Source organism: Eulemur rufifrons, chromosome 3 (assembly GCF_041146395.1).
Source record: "Eulemur rufifrons isolate Redbay chromosome 3, OSU_ERuf_1, whole genome shotgun sequence".
NCBI classification, from domain to species: domain Eukaryota; kingdom Metazoa; phylum Chordata; class Mammalia; order Primates; family Lemuridae; genus Eulemur; species Eulemur rufifrons.
This window is the reverse complement of record NC_090985.1, coordinates 82,385,980-82,409,114: the sequence shown is the minus strand read 5'-3', so window position 1 is coordinate 82,409,114 and position 23,135 is coordinate 82,385,980. Positions and strand designations below refer to the sequence as shown.

Sequence of the window (23,135 nt, the reverse complement as noted above, 5' to 3'; positions counted from 1 at the left end):
AGGAGTTTGAGATTGCTGTGAGCTAGGCTGACGCCACGGCACTCACTCTAGCCTGGGCAACAAAGCGAGACTCTGTCTCAAAAAAAAAAAAAAAAAAAAAAAACTTTGTCTTCAGAGGGAGCCAGAACTAAACTGTCCCAGAGAGGTAAGAAACTAAATCACAAAGACATCCTGAGACAGAAACTTCACAACTTGCCTTACTAGCCCACTTTAATGTTTTAAAAGATAGTAAACTTTGCAGACAGAAAGTGGCTCTGTTTTAAATCTCTAATGTAAGTTCCTTAGGCTGTAATTGAAATTCTTCTTGGGAGCCCAGGGAGGTTGAAGAATGGCTGGCGGATGCCTTTATATTCTGAAGGAGCCTCCTAGTTGTCCCTGTATTTCTCTTCCCCTTCTCGTTTATCTATCTGATCATTGATCTTCAAGCATAGCTTTTAGTTTGGTTGGGTGGCTCAGGTTCTTGCATTGTTAGTCTCCATTCCACAGAGCGCAGAGTGGATCAAGAGCGCCATGGCGTGTCAGCGATATGAGCTGGACGGTATCAGAGAGCCCAGCCCCACTCCTGCACGCACATCTCTGGAGGCAGTTCGTCTCCACAAGTGTAGAAGTCCCACCAACATTCTACACCCCATAAAGAGGTTACTCAGAGCTCAAGAACAAAAAGTGGCATCCCTTCTAAATAAGAAAGATATAACGTGAATAAGGCTTAACATTTTTCCTGTTCACAGGGGAGTTTTCTCCCATTTTCCAAATCTTCAAGATGTGGCCTGGGAAATACACTCTTCTACTATCAAGTAAGCCATCAGGGTCTCAGCCATTAGGAAACAGACCACTTAGCACACTCAAATTTGGTTTGGGGAGAGTGTGAAGAAGGGACTCTTTACAAAGGCGGAGCAGGGAGAGGAGAGCCCCAAGAAGTGGTGAGAGGAGGGCCTTGTCCCCACCGCAGGCCTGAAGAGTTGAGGAAATCAGAACTAGACACCTGGAGGACTATGTAGAGAGAGCCCCTGACAGGAGCTGAGACCTGGGGTGAGGCGGCATTGCTTCTCTCGGCCTTTTGGCTAAGGTCAAGTGTGGTATCTGTTCTTACCAGTTTAACATCTAATACTCTCACACCTGTGTGCCCACTGGCCAATCCCAACAGGAAGCCGGAGTGCAAGGGGACCTACTGCTGTGGTCCCCTCCAGGCCCAGGTGGGCCTTCCAGGGCCCAGGGCAAGATGGGGAAGGGGGAGTATACCTGGGGAGCAAAGGAAAGATTTCCAGCACGGATGGTAAGAAGAAACTTGGCTTCATCTGAAAAGTGGAATTTTTGTTATTTATTTGGCTTAGTTTCTTCTTTCTTTGGAAAGGATATTATTTAAGCAGTGCAATTGTAGGAGAAACAGCTAAGTGCTCATGGAGGTGAATCTACAATTTTGTTCTAATATGCTGAGATCATCTAAAATGACTTATCCCAGTACAATAAAGAATCAATAGTTGCGTATGGGCTGGAAGTTGCCATTGATTTCAGAGAATGCCATCTTCTGGTGCATTATCTTAGAGTTAATGCTTTTCTCATCAAGGGTTGGAACAAGCCTCAAATCTCCTTGCAAGCTTTTTTGCACTGGTGTTAATTATTCAGACATTTTACCCTTTAATAGTGGAAAGAGTGATTACTTCTCAGTCTTTGATTTCAGAATCTTCATTAGTCTGCCCTTCCCTCACTCTCCCAGCCAGGAAGCAAGTGCAGACTTGTTTTATATCGGAGACATGTGGTTAAATGCTTTTCCTAGTTCCCACCTTTGGACCTCATAATGATGTCTTTTTGCCTGTATTTCTTCATAATAATGGGAGCAATGTGTTTCCAAAGCCTGACACGGTTTAAAGAATGAGAATCTGGCATAAAGTTATTCTTATCCCTATCCTATTTTTATCTGCAGCCTTAGTAACTAAGAGATGTCAGAAATCAAACTCTCTCCCAGGATCCCCTTTCTACCTCGTGGACATCAGTAGCCTAACATGTAACTTGGCTAACAACCCTGCCAGGTTGTTAAGGAGCGGCCAATAAAAAACGGCAGGCACTGAAAAATGTGACACCTCGTTTACTTTTTGATAATATTGTGCTCTCTGAACGCTGACATTATTTACTGCCCCTTTACATATTTTCATCAAGTGGCCAGCAGTTTGAGCTTAACCCCTCTGGTTAAATATGTCTGGAAGAGCAGAATAGGAAATTTTTTTTTTTTTTCTCCAGGAAGGAAAAAAGAAGTAAAAGAAAAATCTCCCTAGTCTGTCTGTATCACTTTCACTGTAACTAAAAAAAAAAAAAAAAAAAAAAAAAAAAAATTTAAATTTTCATTGGCATGGAGTAAAGATAAGAGTCCCCAAACAGATTTTCTAATTGTGTGAAATTCTCGGTTAACCTTCTTAAAGGTTATCTGTTTGATGATAATGGAAACCACTCAGTAAGTTACTATGTACCCAGAATGGACAGATGTTTCTTCCAAAGATACCTCTAATAGTCAGATGGTGGTTCAGCTGTGGGGAACATCTGCATTGATCCTGCATGAAGCCATGAAGCAGAAGCTGTTTGTCTCCTCCTGGCCTTTCAGCAACCCACACCCTGGGTGTTCATGGCCTTCAGTCTACACTTCCCTGTCCCCTCCATCCATCAAAACATTTTTGTCCTGTGTGCCAGTGCTCTCAGGAACATATTAACTGGCAGATATTTTAGGGCAGTAATGAATTCTTTTTAATCCATCCACAAGTGATTTATTTAAACTTTATAAAGGCCTCTCAGAGACACTGGCAAAAGGAATGTTGGCAATTTAAGGTTAGTTTTGCCTTCTGGCCCCCTTCAAATCACATGCCACAGGATGTGGCTAATACTTTACAATTCTACTTTGTTTCTCATACATTCTCTCTTTCATATCATGTAATAATCCCCAAATAGGAAACCAGTACTTGAAAATTATAAATGATTCATCTAAAGACACTAATGAGAGCCAATAATGAACTGATATAGGGAATATGGCCTTAGTTATGGTGCATGTTTTGCATATTTTGAACTGTAGCCAAAGAAAAGCGAGCGCGCGCGTGCGTGCCTTGCAGAAGAGCAGAAACTAATGGAAAAGTGGATGGGAAGAGCAGCGGGGTCCCCTCCCCACCACAGTAATGGTGACATTTGGCCTCATACTGAGCTACCAATGGTCTGGCCTCAAGGTATCAGACCCAATAGCATGAGACCACAGAGGACCCTTCAGTATGGTCAGGGACGCTGCATTATGCCACCTCCCCGATTAGATACAAAGAAGAATTCCTAACCAAGACATTATTAAACATCCAAATGTACTTCTGTTCATCTGTAGAGATTTTAAGAAGAAACTAAACTTAAAATATGGGCTTTCCTGAACGAGAGACAATGGATTGAAAGACCTCTCAAGACTATTAAAGCAAATAGAGAGATCGGAGTGCTATTTCTTCTTTATTCATTCACCAATATTATGGACTTCACGTATCCAGATGGGCTGAGTTATGCTAATAACAAACACTGCCAAAATCTCAGTGGTCAACAATGACAGGATTTGTTTCTTGCTCTTATGTCCATCGCGGGTCAATGAAGGGCTCTGCTCAGCATCATCCTCACTGTAGGATCCAGACTGATGCAGCAGCCACGATCTGGGAAGCTGCTGATCCTCACGGCAGAGGAAAGAGAGCTGTGAAGGGTCTTGTGCTGACAATTGATTGCTCTGACCCCGAAGTGGTACCTTTCACTTCCACATAAAACTAGTTGACCAGAGCACTCTGCACAGCTGGACACAACCACCAAAGGGGCAGGAAGTACAATCCTGTCCTGCACCCAGGAGGCAATGAGCCAGAAATATTTCTAAACAGCACTGATGACTTCCACGTCACCTGCATGTGCCAAGTCCCCTACAAGGTCCAGGCTCCCCATCTCTCCCCTTAAGACCTGTACATTCACACTGAAGAGTCAGATATGTAAACTGGCAACTTCAGTAACATTTAACAAGGTCTATGCTAAAGGATGCACAAGAGCATACAGGAGGGAAACCCTTGCTCATTCTTCAAGAGTCACAGGAGCCCTTTTAGAGGAAATAATATTATAGTTATGATGCAATCTGAAGGATGAATAGGCACTAGTCAGGCGAAGATAAGGATGGTGTGCAGGGTTCCTGACGGAGGACACAACATGTGCAAAGGCCAAACCTTGTGTTTTTGAACGCATCATTTAAGAAACTAATTAACTTGCTTTTTGTCCTAATTGATTAATGTGTTACTTATATTATTCTAAATGTGTGTTCAAATGTCCTTTTAATTTGGCTTCATTTAATGATGACTACTACCCATAAAAGGAAAAGCAAATAATTCATAATACACATTTCATTCTGTAGACTCACATAAGCAAGCAAGCTCAATATAGAAAGGAAAGGCAAAGGGGGAAGGGGTAGGGGAGAAGGAGAAGGAAGAGAAGAAGGAGCACATTTTTAAGGACAAGCCAAGTGTCACATCAGACTGTAAGCCTTACCCCTGGTCTTGTTGGTGGAATGGGCAATAGTGTTTTACTCACAGGTCCCTATTTCACTGGCAAGTTCTTACCCTCTTTTATCCTATGATATGCGTTTTGCTTTGGAAACAGTTGGCCTGGTGGCTTAACACAGAAGGCCAAGTTCGTCCATGGACTGGCCCAACCTTTAGTTGAACAATGAGGTTTTCTTCTGCAATGGTAATATAACAAGAGCTATCACTAGCTGAATGCTTATTATAAGCCGCAGTTGATGGTCAACTATAGTTTATGGGATTCAGTATTCTAATGTTTAATAAATTATTCATTATAACAACAAATCTATAAGATGGGTGTTGTGGGGTTCCTCCCCCACACTTTTTGCATATACGAAAACTGAGGCTCAGAGATTGCTAAGGGAATAAATTGGTTGAGTCATAAATTGAGTTTTTTCCCTGCCTTTCAGTAGATCTGCGTACCTACCTCAAATGTTAAGATAAGGATTATGGAGAATAGTAGTAATACGAGACATGAGATGTTCATTTTCTTTGCTGATAAGTTAGACCTGGAAAAATGTCTAACATTGGGAAGTAAATGGACTATTCTCTCTAATCACTATTTTGGACTCTTTTTTTATTTTACCCTTGAGCTCTGCATAACCCATGGTATCAGCCACATCCATAAGGAACAACTCAGCTCCAAATAAATCTTGATGTTCTTGTGAAAACAACAGAAGCACCGGGAAGGCATGGCTCTGCTCTCCTGGCCCCTGAAACTCAATTTTCTTGGGGATGCCAGGCATAAGGCCATCTAATTTGTGTATCTTCTAAAATATAGAAGATAATGACATTCCTCTCATCTTAGATATCTTCTACTGAAAATATGTTGTTGTATTTATTACTAAATACATTTATTTAGCAACTAAACACTTACTAGTTTGGTTTACCAAGTGGCTGGGGTTTTTCCCATCAAAATATATTTTCTTAAAAGAAATCTAAATTGCCTCTTAATTTTCTATCTGCCTAAGTCATTATAAATGTCTTCCTACAGATTTCATTTTAATTGAAAAGCAGAAAGGAGCTTTTGTGCTTGAAAGTTCAACACTTTCCTCTCTTGTTCTGTTCAGTGATAGTGTCTACCAAGGAGGAATTGTGAGTGGGCAGTGGCAGCTGGCATTTGTAGTACGTTAGTGGCTTATAAAAAGAGAGAGAAAGAAAGAAAAGAAGGAAAAATGGATTCTAATTGAAAAGCAAGGAGCCAAAAAACAAAAGGAAAACCCTAGGAAAACGAATTTTATTAGGAAATATAACAGGCAAAAAAAATGGTGAAAAAAAACATACCGCTAAGATAGCCAGTTTTTCCAGTCTGTATTCTGAAGAAAGTGTTCAGCGACTCTGAAGCTTTCAAGATGGCAGTCCTTGACGTCTAAGAAAAATGGAGTCCAAAGCAGTTAATGACCAAGGCTGGGCTAATCATTCATTTCATCTTCCTGCACATTCCAGTCTGACCTTGACACACTGTATTCACAACTGTATATTGTTTTTATTATAAGTATATGTTTATGCTGTCTTCTTCTTCAGAGGTGAGCTGTTAGCTGTGAACCTCCAGACATGAGTAAGTCCTGATCTCTCAAGGTACACCAATGCCATGGTGCTTGGAAGGAGACACATTAGCTAACCAGTTACTGAGACTCAGTTGGGAGATGTCAAAGAGCAAGAGATAGCTGTCAGGTGTGGATGGCATTTATCCTTCTTTCTGTTTCCTCATCTGGTATGGAGAAAACCTCCCTCTATCTTAATCCTTAATGTTTTACTGTAATTCTTCACCCGACAATGGTTTCTCTTAATTTCCATCAGAGTGTGTCTTCTTCAACTTCTTTAAACTCATCTTCAAAAGGAATCTTCCTTTCAAAAGCCTTTCATGGGCAAGTTCATCTCCTTCCAAAACTTTTTCTAACTCTCCCCAAACACTGTTGCAGTCATATTTGTTTCCTCACTGTACTCACCCTTGTAGCTTTCATCACACTGCATGGTACTTAATTGTTTCTATTCTCTCTTTCCCACTCAATCAGGGGACCCCTTCATCTTGGCACCCCCAGGGCCCAGCATAATGACTGGCCCATAGTACACACTTGATAAAAATTAGGGGAGTGAGTAAGTAACCATAGGTTGGATTTAGTCATTTAGCTTACATTTATTCTTCACCTACTCCATGCCAGGGTACTTGATCTCAATAGTTTATTATATGATCCACCATAGATGCTATAAAGCATCAGCTAATCTAAATACTTTTCATTATACATGTGTCATGCTTTTCCAAATACTTGGATTATAAATTTTCTGAAGAATTTTCCTATTTCTCTTAAGTCTTCACATCTTGTTTTTTATTGTGTAGATACAGTAAAACTAGTTGAGCAGGGCCTTTTACAGAAGGTAAAGAGAGAGATGAAGAAGTTCCATTTGACCTTGGTCTCAAATTCACAAAGGACCCAAATTTAGACTTTGTCATTATCTCCTAGTAAGGCTATGCATACATTAGAGATACACTGAAAGAACTGGAACTTTAAAATTGAAACTGAAATATCATCCAACTTTAAATCTTTTATCCTGTTCCTGGTTCACACTGCCTCTGGTGTGTATACTGCTATTTCTATGACCCTCATTTTAGCATTTCTTCACTGGGTCTCTCTCAAGCCTGGGCTATAGTACGTAACCTGGGGGTTATGATCTTTGCTGGTGAACTGTGCTGAATGGTTATAATGTGGGAATGAGTTCAATACGGTCTTTCCTCCTTTAATAGAGAAGCATCATGTGGGTGAGGGTAAGGACCTTTTCTCTTTGTCCCAGCTGTGTTCTCACTGTCTAACATGGAATCTGGCAGTTGATAGGTCCTCAATATTGTTACGTTTCTGCTACCTAAAAGAAGGTGAGAATAAGGTCATGGATAGGGTTAATGTCAGAAACAAAAGGAAAAATAAGATATCAGAGGCAGAAGGAATGGAAAGGTAACACGGGCTCAGTGGTCACTATAGAGCCATTCATCCTTGGTGCAGGACTTTATAGTTTACTATGTGTCTTCATACACATGAAATCATCTTACTTAGACTCCACCATGCAACATCATTCTTATTTAACAAATGAAGACACTAAGTTTGCATGGGGCACAGCTGGGTCCATAATCGATCATGTGGCTTGAAGTCCCCTGTTCTGCTGGCTCCTGCCCCACAAAGCAAGCATGCACCTTCCTCTCTGACATACCTGGGCAATAGAAACTTGAACCAATGGCTTCTGTGGTCCTTCTCTGAGCTCCAGACCTGAATATACAACCACCAATGAAACAGATTCCTCTGGATTGCCCAAGGGCAAGCTATCCAAGACCAAATGCACTCTCTTCTCCATTGGGAGTCCACACTTGGACCATTTCCAGGATTTGCTGTCTTAGTGACAAGCACCCTGATCCTCACAGCTGTGCCAGCTGCAGACCCTGGGATCCTCCTTGAAGCTCCACTTGTCAAATCTATGAAATCTATCACTAGATCCTGTCGATCTGCCTCCTCACTGCTCCTCAGCTCTGAATGTGCCTTCTCTACCACCACATCTGTCTGAGCCACCCTAGTGGCTGCCACCACGGCGGCATTCACCACCTCACCAGCCTGCCTGCATCCACTCCCACCGCCCTTCCAGTGTGCTCTCCACTCTGCAGGCAGAATGATCTTCAAAACTGTAAATCTGACCTGCCAAGCCCCTTCTTCCCATGCTTGGTTGGCTTCTCATTGCTTGTGTAATTAAGACTAATCCCCATGAAGCCTGCAGGACCTGCTGCCTACCTACCTCCTTCTCCCACTGACCTCTCTGTACCAGCCCCAGGGCCTTTTCTCCTTCCCTGTGATGTGCAGTCTTCTTCTCTAGCCCAGGGTCTTTGCCTGTGCTGGGCCCTCTGCTCAGAATGCTTACTGCCCGCTTTGCCTTGCTAACATCTATCTACTTGTCAGCAAGTCCCTTCTCTGTAGTACTTGTCACAGTTGCAGTTTATGGGGTGATTGGATCGATGTCTGTAAGCTCTGTAAGTCCAGGATCTTCATATCTTTCTGCTCACCCTGGCACAGTTCTTGATACACAGTCGATGCTGATTGACTAAGTGGACAAAATGGTTCTAAGCATATGCAAGTTAAAATAGACCTTGTTCTGGACACTTACACTCCAAGAAGATCTCCGTTGTTTCAGAAAAGTTCGGAAGTTAAATTAAAATAAACATGCCTCGATATCTGTTGACAAAGTCAACTACATTAAATATAATACAATTAAATATTATTAATTAACAAATCCAACAAACTCATTTACCTACCGTGGAGAATGCCAAATATTTTACATATGCCAAGTCCAGTTCACACCCTCCTAGTCCAGTGTCTAGAAAACCTTATCCATTAGAGAGAGCTCCATCTTTTTCTCACGAGTCACTTCACATTTCAACTTCCCAAAGTGCTGAAAACAGCCAACTTCATTTTTCCTTTTGACATTAGTGATATTATAAACAACACATATCCCTGCATGGAGAATTAACATTTCCCTGAGAGGGCTGAGAAGCATTTGATCTGAATGTGTTTAGTAATTTGGGATTTTTGCTTTTTATATGGTTTTATTATGAAATGATTAATTAAATTGGCAATTGGACAGGGAGATGCACGAAAGTGAAATTCCTCTTCAATTATTCACCCTCTGCACCTTGCTGTAAGTGGAGCTTCAGAATGATTGCATTAGTGCATGCTGAGAGTATGCTTTGCATGCGGTGTTCATTTAGAATGGGGTAACACTAGAACTAAAGAAACTAGAAGTCTTAATATTTGTGCAAAAACCAAGCCCCATTGTCCCAAATGAATTGACCATCCTTATTTCGTCAGTGTCCACTATAAAAACCATCTCTTTACAAAACTCAGACTATGTCCCCTCTCACAGGAAGTGGTTATCGTCATAGTCTCCCCAGAGCACTAAGCACTCAGGTGCCCTGTGCTCCAGCTCTTGGGGGACCCAATGGGTTCTGTTGTTGCTTTGGTAGCCAATTCAGCTTCCTGGCACCAGTCCCTCCTCTACCTACTAATTAGTGCCTGGGACACACACTAAACTTCAGACACTGGATGGGGCTGCTTCTCCCATCCTCACAATTCAGGGGCCCAAAATGCAAAAGGCCTTGCATTGTGGTCCTGTTTTCCAATCCAAAAGTCAGTTGGACGAGTACTCTTTTGAAGAACCAAGAAATTTCCCAAGCCCACCCTAGAGCATTTGATCATGAAACATTCTGAACCAGGTATCTCTCACTGGCAATGATCTGAAGAGGCAAGAGGCTTAGCTATGACTGGTTAAACTGCAAGTCCTCTATGTGCGTGTATTTCTACCACAATCACTTCCTCATCGATTCGCTTGGGCAAATTCGGAGTAACTCCTCACCAGCTGTTTGATCACAGTGCCCGCACCTTGTGCCTGGGAAGTAACACTCCTTTCCTCCTTCCTTTATTCAGGTTCTGAGCACTGTTCCAGGATGAGTTGGAGCTTCTCTCTTTCTGCTCTCAATTAATCTTCTGCCCTTTTCCTTGCTCTGCTGTCTTGTCACCGTGTTATGGGCGTATTTCATAATCTTGCTTGAGGATATCATGTGTCACTGTCTGCTTTGTATTTTTCTTGTGCACCTGCAGTTCCGTAAATTAAATATGAGTGAGTGGTTATGGATAGGAAAATCAATCTTTAAACAAATTAATATTTCAATGCCAGTTGTACAGCTATTTCTCCATTTAATGTGTGTCTTGGCTTAGAGATGAAGAACAGTGAATGTATCATTTTGGAAAAACTTAAATCAAAGTGAAGACAAAGAAAGCAAGCCAAATGTGCCATAAGACTTTGAAGCTGAGTGTTGGAGGAAGGATAATGCCTTAATTGGTGGAGTCCAGCTCTTTTAAGACAAACCTCATTTTGATTTCTTTTCCGGCCATTTCATTTCCATAGTATGGAAAGTAGAATATGAATCATCGTATCTACCTAGGATCGCCAAATAAAATACAGGACACCCAGTAAATTTGAATTTCAGGTAAATAACAATTTTTAGTGTAATTATGTCCCAAATATCACATGGGACATACTTAAACTAAAAAATTATTTCTTGTACATCTGAAATTCAAATTTAACTGAGCATCCTTATATTTTTATTTGCTAAATCTGGTAACCCTGCCAGTTGTGAGAAATAAAAGCAATTTTCTGAGATAATGTAAATGGAAGGATGTAGCATACTTAACATATAATACATAGACAAGTATTAATATATTACTTTCCCTTCCCTTTGAGTTATCATTTTGACAAAAATTCTTTATTATTCAGAGTAATTATTTAGGTTTGACAACTTTAGTGCCAAAGACGTGCTATTTTTTCATTTCTCTTTTAACCCTGGAGATGTCACAATTACTTCCACAAAATTGTTTAAGATTTAGTCCTCTTAACTTCCCTAGGATATCAATCACTCCCCTTCTTCATTAAAACAAACCATATTTTATTTTATTTTTTTTATTTTTTTATTTATTTTTTTTTTATTTTTTTTTATTTTTTTTATTTTTTTAAGAGTCTAACAGTATATCTTGTTAGATACAGTATGTCCTCATAATGTATACATTATTTCTTGTACAATGATATGAAATAATATGGGAAATATTCATGATAAATTATTAAGTGAACAGTGCAAGTTAAAAACAATAGTTTCATATTTTTTCCCCACCCCCCCTTTCCCGAGTCAGCACCTTCAAGTGTTACCACTCCCCAAACGGTGCGCAATGCACTCATTGTGTAGGCATACCCCCATCCCCTCCCCCCCCACCTCAGTCTGATGTCCAATTGGTGTCGCTCCCAGATTTGTATTTAGGTGATGATCAGGGAAACCAATTTTCTGGTGAGTACATGTGATGCTTAAACAAACCATATTTTAGAAAAGAAAATGATACTTTTGGTTGCATCAACGGTTGTTTCTCCCCCACCAGATTAGTCCAAAATTAAAACGTAGGCAAGAAGTATTCAATATTTTGAAATTTTCACTTCTTCATTGTACCTCAGAACAGGGGTATTTGTGGCAAAGCCACATATTTCATTTCTTTCTCTACCTAATGAAAGATATTTATATTGTTATTTGGAAGAGTTCTAGGCACTGAGCCAGCACATTCATTACTAACAATTTAAGAGGAGAGTGAGAGTTCCAGTAATGGGGCCAATTGAAAGTCAAATGCGGGCCAGCAAATTTTCAAAACTGAAGTGACATTTAGGGAAGTGGGCTCTCTCTTCTGCTCACGGGAGGGTTAGAAGCTTTCTAGAAGTCAGATTGGCAAATATGTACAAAAAATCATGAAGGTCTGCATCCTGCTGAAACGAACGGCCTCTGTAGAGCGCAGAGGGAAAAGATGGGTGCGTCAACTCTCATTTTTTTTGCCTACTTGGCTCCTCTCCAGTCCTCGTCCTTCTGCCCAGACTGTGAACTCCTTAGGAATGAGATTTAGCTAATTTTTTTTCTTATACACACAGTAACTGATACATAATAAGCACTTAGTAATTATTTGTGAACTGAATTAATTTTGAATGAACTGAGGACACAATTTGGTTTTCCTAAATTAATTTGGGCAAAAGCCTCCAAGAACACATACCCTTTTATCCAACAATTCTATGCATGGATGCCAAAGAAAGAGGTTTTTTACATTCACAAAGATGTATAGCAAGGATGTGTATCACAACTTTATTATAGTAGTGCAAATTGCAAACAAGTTAAGCATCTGCTTTGGACTGAATTGTGTCCCTCAAAATTCATATCTTGAAGCACGAACCCCCAATATGGTGGTATTTAGAAATGGGACCTTTGGGAGGTAATTTGATTTACATGAGGTCATGGGAAGGGGGGACCCCTCTAGTGGGATTAGTGCCCTTAGAAGAAGAGATAATAGAGAACTTCCTTTCCATCTCTCCCTGCCATGTGGGGACATAGCCAGAAGGCAGCCACCTACAAATCAGGAAGAGAGCCCTGACCAGAAACCGACCATGCTCGCACCTTGATCTCAGACGTCCAGCCTCCAGAACTATGAGCAAACAAATTTCTGGGCCGGGCGCAGTGGCTCACGCCTGTAATCCTAGCACTCTGGGAGGCCGAGGTGGGCGGATTGTTGGAGCTCAGGAGTTCTAGACCAGCCTGAGTAAGAGTGAGACCCTGTCTCTACTAAAAATAGAAAGAAATTATATGGACAGCTAAAAAATATATATATATAGAAAAATTAGCCAGCCATGGTGGCACATGCCTCTAGTCCCAGCTACTCGGGAGGCTGAGGCAGGAGGATCGCTTGAGCCCAGGAGTTTGAGGTTGCTGTGAGCTAGGCTGATGCCACGGCACTCTAACCCAGGCAACAGAGTGAGACTCTGTCACAAAAAAAAAAAAGAAAACAAATTTCTGTTGTTTAAGCCTCCCGGTCTATGGCATTTTGCTATGGCAGCCCAAGCTGACCAAGACCAATATCCAAGAATAAGATATTGATTAAATAAATGATAGTAAGTTCATATATAGATTACTGTGCAGTTATAGTCATTCGTAACAGACTTATACTATGGGAAAATTTTCATTATATATAAGTGAAAAGCCAAACTACAAAACAGTATTAAATATGGTACTATTTTTATAAAAACTAATATATATACACACATGCCCATATCCCAATTTTTTAAAGATACAAGGTCATATACCAAAATGTCAATAAATAATTATCTCTGAGTGGTTGAATTGTAGGTTATTTTTCTTTGTGCTTTACCATATTTCATAGGTTCTGGATTTGAATATTTTCTACTTTTGTAATCAGAAAAATCAATTAAGAAATTTTTTTGTTGGTTGTTGTTAATGAGACAACACCCACTCCAAGGAGTGTCATTGAAAATGAAGAGACAGTCTAGGAGGTATTAATATTTTCTCAGACCCAGGAGTCTTGCCCCAAGGTGACTGAGCACTCCCAGGTGTAGCTGGCAGTCTCTGATAGATACTAAGAGACAAGAGTTCAAAGCTCTGAGAGCAACATGAACCTCACCTAATGGAAATGCCCTATTTTCCTCTCTTTCTGCTTTTTATCTCATCACTATTCACTTGCCAATTTACCTGATGTTTTTGCTCATTGGATTAAAAAGCCTAGTAAGCTAAAGAGAACCAGGAAATCTTTAACAAGTAGAAGCAGAAAGATTTTTTTTTAATGAGCTAAACAGACCTTTAGAAATTGAAACGAAATGAAGAGAAATGTTTCAAGCAGAAAATGACTTGGCTTCTCTCTACATCCCCCTAGACCTATTTTAAATCCCCAGTGCCCTCACCCATTTCCTTAATCTCTGCACAATTTGGAAATTTGTTTAGCTATCAAAAATTTCAGCAGTAACACTGAAAACTCAGAAATATGAGTATGTGCCTTATCATCCTTTGGCTCTTGCAATAAGCTCATTAACCAAGACGTCTGCTTCTCTTCTCTTTGTTCTTTTTGTCATACAGTTCATTATAACAGCATACATGTATAACTTTACTGAGCTGTTGTAAAATGAAAGCATTTATATAGCTTACATTCAAAAGCCAGGTAGAGCTGCCAGTCTATGTATTTGCTAGGTCTCCTTCAACCCTCAGCATAGATGAGGTCCTTATATCCTGACATCTTGTTTGAAATATTAGCAAAGTTGTGGTCGAACCCTTCCGTAAGCTGTTATCTTTATTCTCTGGCATTGTCACAAGATATGAGGAGTAACCATAAGCCAGGCGAACACCTGAATTACGTGGACTTTGTGTGAAATGACTGATGACACACAAATTCTTAGCAGAATAAGTCACAAGGAAGATCAGGCAAGAGATCATAAACTATGGCTGAAAAATATACGACAGAATACGGAAGATGGGTGAGAATCATTATATAAGAAGGAAGTAAACATGCTGTTATTTCTAGGAACTGATAACAGATTCTTTAGCTATTTTAAGGCTAAAATAGTTTTAGAGAGTGCACATAAATAATAATCTTAGCAATACAGCACATGTTTCCATTTCTAGACTTTATTTGACTACCAAAATTATATATCCAAAAATGCAAGGAAAACTAAACTAATTTTGGAACCGTGAAAATAAGTTCAAAACTGCAGAAAACAGAATGTAGTCTCTTTCTTGGGGCAGTTGTAATTGTCCCCTACCTGAACCATGTTGCAGTTGAGAAACCTAGCAAAAGAATGGAGGCCAACTCTCTCTTCCACTTCCAGGGCTTCCAGAAATGTTCTTGCTATACCCCATTCTCAGTTTTGACTCTGTTCTCTTGACATTTCTGCTTAGTTTTTAAATTGAGAGGATGAAAATAAACACATTAATCACATATATTGCTGACTAAATATTTAGGTCAAATATCTATGTAATTTATAATGTTTTCATTTAGCCTGGTGGTTTGGTGCTCAGTTATTCTTCACAGAGAAGCGGATCAAGAAATGTCATAAATGGCATTGCATCCTGTTCCTATTAATCCTGCTTTCTGCTCTTGTTTCTTTGTTCTAATTCCATAGGATAATATAATACTAATGTACTATGTTTTAATTGCTAGATAATGGGCCGGGCGAGGTGGCTCACTCCCGTAATCCTAACACTCTGGGAGGCTGAGACAGGAGGATCACTTTAAGGTCAGGGGTTTGAGACCAGCCTGAGCAAGAGTGAGGCCCCGTCTCTACCAAAAAAAAAAAAAAAAATTGGAAAATTGGCCAGGCGTAGTGGCGCATGCCTGTGGTCCCAGCTGCTCAGGAAGCTGAGGCAGGAGGATCACTTGAGCCCAGGAGTTTGAGGTTGCAGTGAGCTATGATAATGCCACTGTACTCTACCCTGGGCAACAGAGAGAGACTCTGTCTCAAAAAAAAAAAAAAAAAAAAAAAAAGAGCTAGATAATGAATGATTATTCAGGACTTGTTAGAGAAAGGCAAACAGTCAGACAAATCAATGAATCAATGTATTGTTTCCAGCTCCGTGTTCCTCTTGAATATAAAATTAGACAACAGCCCTTGAGATAGCCATGGTCTAGTGGGACCAGCAGATGCAGACAGATATCTGTGATAAAATGTAGAAGGTGTTACCTGCTGTAATGGAAATTTAGAAGAGCACTATGGGAAAATTAATTATACCTTCATTAATAATTAATTTTCTACCTGTGAGGCAAAGGGAGTGGTATGGCGAGGGGAAGAAATACAAGAAATACAAATACAGTTTATCCTGCAAATAGATAGTTAGATACAGTGATTGACAGATAGAAATTCAGTTCCAGGAAACTATAAAGTACAACATCAAAGACTGGGATTAGATTAGGACGTACATGAAGACTGTGGTGTCTTTCACAGTTAACCAACATCGAGAGGCCGGCCTGTGTCCTGGCAATCAACACTTCTTAACTTGGGCTCACTCTTTGGCTGTGCCCCAGCTCTGGGTGTCAGCTTGTCACCTGCTGGGTGAGGAGTACCCACAGCACAGAGTTAAGCTGAAGATGCTATAAAGCACATGGCGCATCGGAAGTGCCCAGGAAACCTCCGTTGGCCTTCAGGCTTAGTGTCAACTGGGTTTGCATGTTGTTCTGTCAGGAATCCTCACCAATACCATTCCATTGGTCCATTTTCTGTTTTTAATTTGCAAATGTTCCTTTGGGCTTAAGCTCCAGCATTCTAGATATAGAGAACCCTGAAGGTTAAAAACTGAGTCTTAAGTGCAAACTAACAGGGAGGCGATTTTCCTGATGCTCCATGGGTGCTCCATCTGTTTCTTTCATTGAGAAAGAAATTTGCAGTCATTTGCTGTCCTAGGAGGTTCCACTTGATATCAGCATTCCAGAATACTGTGAAATTTGATAAGGGGGGTTTTCCAGAATATACTGATACCAGATTTTATAGGAAGGCAAATGCATTTTTTATGAAGTTCAAAAATAGCTGACAACGTTCAGTGATTCCACCTTCTAAGAATATTTGGGTCTTAATGGGGGGCAAAGAATAAACTTATAATTGGGTAATTTCAGTCTTTAGTAAACATGGGGAGAGAAATTTTGCTGATAATTCTACTGTGCTATTGTTTTTGATGCTACTTAACATACAGTTCCTTCTTGATGCCCCTAGACGTCATCCCACAAGGAAGAAGCCCCCAACTGTATCTACACCTAAGGGACACCCTGTGCTATATGTTAGAAACAAAACTTTTAAAATTGCCTAGGTAATGGGTGAGGAGTTGAGCTTGTTTAGGCTGGTAGAGCCCAAAGTACATTCATGAGTTTGCTTTTGACACATCTCTCCTTGAGACTTTCCTTTTCTGTAATCAGTCAACCACAATTCCAAATGTATTTCAAGAAATTCTAAACTGGATGCCTAAAATAGCCTTTGATGAAATCTAGATTAATTTATATTAATTTTTAGTTAAATGCCATTTGAATACTAAAACCATATTAAGAAAGAACAGAGTGTATAATGCTTATCTTAATGATTGATTAAATTATACCTGTTGTGATTGGCCATTTTTTAAAATCCAGTGAAGTCTAACGGAGTGTATAATAAGGCAGTAACTCACAAACTAATTCATTTGTGCCAGTTCCTTCACAATCAATGTCATTTTTTTTTCCGTTTTCCCTTTTCAATGAACAGGGAAATTTGAAGGGAAAAAAGCAATTAGAACTATTTTAGATATTTTTACTTTCAATACTGAATCTTCAAAGATAAAATGGCAGAGTTAAATCACTTACATAAAATACAATATGTGTAGACAGAAAGAATATAGCATATAATTTTTTTAAACATCAGAATCATGAGGCATAAATGAGCTCAAGGTTGAACTTCTAAAGAGCAGCCAACTTCACCAATTTCTTGCAATCTTATTTTTAAGAAATTATTCAGATAACTTGCAGTGAAACAAACCACTTTGAATTATAAATAATTGGGAAACTTCATAAGAGAAGAGGATTGTGATTTTATACACACACACACACACACACACACATTGTTTTTCATGTATGGTTCCTGTTCTCATAACTCCCATAGCCCTTGATACAGTAAACAAAACTTCCCTTTCTCTCTCTCCCTGACCTTCTCCTGCCCTCCTTTAACTTGCCCATAGCAGGATTCTAGTCTGATTGTGGGTCATAGACCATCATTCCAGCGAAGTCCTGCCCCACACCCTGGGGGAGGGAATGCTGCATAGAGAGACCAAGAAGAATCAGGACAGACAGGCCTTGCTGGGTCTCCCCTCCTAGCCTGTCAGTATTAGATCACACCCTTTTTGTCCAATCACATTTCAGCATGGTTGTCTTCAGTCATGCCTATCCAGCGAAGTCTCCGTGAAAGGCCCAAGAGGACAGGGTTTGGAGAGCTTCCAGGTAGCTGGACAGGTGGAGGTTCATGGAGGGTGACATGCCTGGGGAGAGCATGAAAGCTCTGTGCCCCTCTTCCCCATACCTTGCCCTACGCATGCCTTCATCTGTATCCTTTGTAATATCCTTTATAGTAAACATGTTTCCCTAAATTGTGTCAGCTGCTTCAGGAAATCAATCAAACCCAAGGAGGGAGTTGTGGGAGCCCCAAGTTGAAGCCAATCAGTCAGAAATTCCAGAGGCCGGGACATGCGACTGGTGTCTGAAGCAGGGGATCGGGGAGCAGTCTTGGGGACTGAGCCCTCAAGCTGTAGGATCTGACACTATATCTCCAGGAAGATAGTGTTGGAATTGAATTGGAATACCCTCAGCTGGTGTCTGCTGCAGAATTGATCGCTCACTTGCTGGTGGGGAGAAATTCCCATGTATTTGGGGGTCACAGAAAGTCTCCTGTGTGGATGATTTTTGTTGTGGTGTGACAGCACAGGAAAATATGGTCTAAATTTTTTCCCCAAACAAGAACGTTCTCTTTTACAAAAAGAGTGGATGCCAAGCATTAGCTTTCCAGACCAGGAAGCCATGGTTAATGCTTTTCCTCATTGCCGCCCTTCTGTTTTGTGCCAGCCCACTTAGGCTAGGAAATGGCTTCTGGACGTGAGATATGGTGCAGTGGTCAGAAGCTCACACTTTAAAGAACAAGGCTTTACAGGATTGAATAGAAGGGTAGGGGAGTGGGAAAGATGGAGAGTAAGAGGAAAACATCTTGCATTGTATGAATACGTATATCATCCTACACTTTCAGAGAATGAAATGTTTTGGCTACTTCAGTATTTCACTTGCAAGAAAGTAATCATGTATGTCAATGACAAATTGTTCACTTAAGAATTAGCATACAATAAAATACACTGAAGACCAAGCCCTATTGGGCATAATTTAATTTCTTTTAATGATTCAGCAGGCAATTCAGAGTCTGGCAATCCTAATTTTGAACATCAATCTTCATTGTATGTTAAACATGGAATTATCTGCCAACTAAGTTTGCCAATGAACAAAGTGTTACTATGCTTTTAAAAATACTTCACAAACAAGAAGACAGAAGCTTCATATAAAAGATAACCAGTTTTCAGAGCTGTTTTGAGCAAGGCCACTTGCTCGAGGGTAAATATTGTGATGCAGTGTGGCGCTTACTCACAAGTGAGAGGCAGTGCTCCATTTGAGTGTGAACACATCGTTTAACCTTTCCCAGCTTCCACTGCCTCTCAGGCAATGTGGGCTGAGAAGGCCAACTCCCTCTGGACAACTGTGAGAAATGATATAAGAAGAGGAGAGAAAAACACATCGTAAATCAATACATGTCACAGAACTTCTAATGGAAAGTGTTCTATGTTTGAACAGATCATTGATTTTGAAAACTCTGATTCTTTGATGTCATGCCGGGTAAGCTGGATCTTTGCCATGGCAATGTTGTCAGTCTGGGGCCACTTTGGCTTCCTAGGAACCAGCTGCCTAAAGATTTTTCTCCACCAAAGTCCCATGTGGCATCTGGTAGTGCCTATGAGTTTAGCTAATCCATCTTCACAGAATAGAAGAAGTTTCCACACAGTTAGATTTGAGTTCTCTGCTGAATCTTCTTTTCCTTCGGATGCCAAGAGGATGTCTCAGTTGGAAGTCACTGCAGCCAAGTGGATTCTGTCTAGTACGGGGTGTTTTGTTTATTTCCCACAGAAGATGTTTTCTTTTATTCTGTTGGCTTTGGGAGTTGAGCTCTCTGCCATAGTAGCTGCCTTCTTTGCCTGTATAGTTGTCTGTTCAGAGGCCGCTTATTATATGTCAAGCTTCAGGTCTGTAGTTAGAAGATATGGCTCCTTAGCTAGAACCCATGAGCACTGCAGTTTATCCCTCTGTCAACTCAAACTCCAGCCTTCACAGTGGCTCTGAGGCAGGGCCTGCTTTCCACAACAAGCTGTGGTCCTACAGGCAGGCTTCACTCTGACTCCACTACTGGGAGGCAGCCCACAGGCTTCTAGGAAAAGTCTGGCAACGTGGTGCTGGTCACTTTCTATCCTTTGAATGTTTAGACATTGCAAGAAAGTGTGACTAATAGAATCGAGATGGCTACTAGATACCTAGACCATTTTTTTTTTCAAGGAATTTTTTAATCACAAAGACTGATTAGCTGAGAAAGTACTCATGTCAGGTTTCGGGGTCTGAAATGTCGGTTCTTGGTGCTCTTGTGGCTGAAGAATGACCAGACACACCAAAGTAAGGCAAGCATGAAAATAAGCTTTATTGAGGAGAGAAAGATCAGATTATAGAGCAAGAGCAAGATGTAGGTTTACAGAACATGATACATATGCCACAGATGACAACTGGACCCATTGTCACAGCAAAGGGAGAGCAAAAGGAAGGGCCTCATTATGGCCTGTCTTGTTTTATAGCATCCGACCTGAGTCTTATTATGCATGCGAGTTGTTCTAGGTCACTTTCCAGACTCTATGGTACCTATGCAGCTTGGCCCATGGGCTAAAGAGTCCTCTGCATTCTTTTGCAGCTGGCATGCTAAGTTCCAATCGGCGGATTCATAGGGTGTTTCCTCCTACCCCAGGTATGACAGTAGCTCAGGGAAAGATTAAGGTGGGACAGGACCAAGATGGGGGCCTGGGACCCACCCTTGTCCTTCTTCCCAGGTGAGGCAATTGCACCAAGGCAAGGCACTTGGAATCCCTTGCTAACTGCCTAACACTAAGATCCTCTTAGCAAGCCCGTATTTACAGTGACTGAGATGTTTAAGCCATTGCTGGTGATCCTGTGGATGAGGGGAAAGGAGTGGGTTTCATAAGTGTGACTTCCACCTAGTAACTTTTTTTCAACCATGCTTGAGATTAATTTTATATATAAGGCATAGTATTAAAAATAAGACATGTAAGAGCATTTTGCATCTCTCCAAGACTGAGCTGACTACACAGCCTAGAAGCTATGACAGTACTTGACGTGATGTCCCTATTATAAGGTATATCACCCTGCACTATCACCTATCTGCGGCTTACCTGTCTCTACAACTAAAATGTAAGCACTTTGAGAACAGTAATTTTTTTCTCTGTTTCTCCGGCAACTAGCACTGTGTCTGATCTGTCAAAGGTGCTTTAGAAATAATAGAACAAATAAATGCATGAATAAATAAATTAACGTGTAAGAGAGAGTGGGGAGGACAGAAAGGTATGGAAGAAGGAAGAATAGAAGGAGGGAAGGTTGTGCAAATGTGAAGGTTGTTGTTATCTAGTATAGGCAGATGTTATACTAAGAGTTTTAACTTCATTTGTCACCTTTAAGTCATGTGTTCCCATGGTGTGCTCAGTTTTTAAATAAATGAAGTTTTAGCAAAACTGTATCCCTTTATGTCTTTACTTTTCCCTTATGCTGTCTTTTTTAAATACAAGTCGGCTAGAATCAAGAATTCTGATTTTGGTTTTGAGATGGGAGCTAAGAATGTGAGTAATTAGCATACTCATCTCAACCGGGATGGGCACTCAACCAGGATGTGTGATGAGTCTTCTATTCTTGACGGAGCAGGAGACAGCATAGCGTAGTGGCTGAAAGCATGGGTTCTGCGACCAGATCTGGGTTCCGCATCTGCTCTACCACCCATTAAATGTATGCCTTTGAATAAGTCACTTTACTGATTTGTCATCAGTAAGTTAGGGATCATAATGACTGTGATATAGGGCTGCTGACAGACTCAATGAAGTTATGTGTGTGGAGAATTTGATACAGTGCCTGGCACCTTATAGACACATTCCACACGTTAACACCACCAAACCCGCCTTTCCCAGGGAGGCTGCTGTCAGGACAGCCAGGAGGAGTGTTCTGAGCTGCCCACCTACCTCACTCTGCAGTTTCCACTGTAGCCCCGCTTTTGGTGGGGCACTAATACACCTGCTATGGGCCCTGAATTCTTAGAGGTGGGGACAGAGACAGGGTGGTTGGGGAGGGAAGCCTGACATTGAAGTGAACTAAATCTGTGCAAGAGGCTATTTTTGTCAGCCCAGCCACAGTGGGTGTGTGATCGGGCATCTACTTTTGATCCAGCTCTTTTTATAGATGCTGCTTTTTCTTAAAGGCGACTGACTCTCCTCGATCCCTTCCCAGGCTGCTGTACTGATTTGGAAGATTGCTCATAGAGTATTTATCATCTGCAGTCTGGAATAGACAACATTTAGATTAGTAATTAGATACTCCTTTAAGATGTAAAAACAGTCTCGTTATCGACTCTAGCACAGATTCAGCATAATGGTATTTTTTCCAGTAAAGACTGCAAACACGGCATTACCATTTCAAAAGTGCTTCAGATTGTCAGCCCAGGCTCAGCCTGTACAGGCAGCTTTGGTGAAAATGAGAGCCAATATCAGTACATCCCAGCGGCCTGTCGTCTTTATTCTTAGAATGAGACTTTGACTTCAGCCATTTCAAAACATGTCCCCATTATCATCGCTCAGACTGGTTCAATTAGAGTCCTCCGGCTCTTTCCAAAAGCACATATACGAAGTTAGAAACTGTGAGACATAAAAGGAAGATGTCTGTGTTATTTGGTGCTTTTAGATATTTTTTAAAGAATTTTCTGAATGTCCCCTTACTGTATTGCCATACTGAAAAAGTTATTTTTAAGAGCCTAGATGCTACTATGATCATACCGACATTTGAACCACAGGATCCATAACGCCTCTGGGACCCAGGGTAAATATTCACTGGGAGAAGAAAGCTGAATGAGACTCATTGCTGTGTCCTCAGAACCTCTTCAGTACCAAGTAATTCGATCAAACACTATCTCCTGAAAAGAGGAAATCAGTGTCAGTCAGCTAAGGTGTGCTCTCGGCAGGGGTTACCTGGCTGCGTGGTGCACGGAGCACCTCACAATAGCAAGGAAGACTTTTGACAGTTTCAGATAAAAGGTCAGCCATTTTTGAAAAATATGAATTCTTTTCTCCCTTGTTCATCCCCCCTAGAGCCAGGCAGGTGGTCCACACAGCCTCATGCTAATGAATTAAGCAGCTTGTACTGTACCAAGTGCATTTTCATTACTATGAACGATACAGGCTGCGGGGGAAATTGGATAGGTGGCTTCCACTCAAAGGACAAGATGCATTTATCTGAAGGCAATTCAGTGGTTTATAATGGACAGCGGGGCCCTTTTGTTTCCTTGTCACAATCTTCCTGTGAGCATCACCATGATTCATAGTCAAAT

At 40.9% G+C, this 23,135-nt stretch overlaps 1 protein-coding gene and 1 pseudogene across 1 annotated transcript in view; both read left to right on the top strand.

Annotated features, from left to right (window-relative positions):
- The window catches only part of KCNB2 (potassium voltage-gated channel subfamily B member 2), a 381,801-nt gene that overhangs the window by 174,747 nt on the left and 183,919 nt on the right, over positions 1-23,135 (top strand). The window lies entirely within an intron of this gene.
- Positions 1,040-1,141, top strand: LOC138382015 (U2 spliceosomal RNA; annotated as a pseudogene).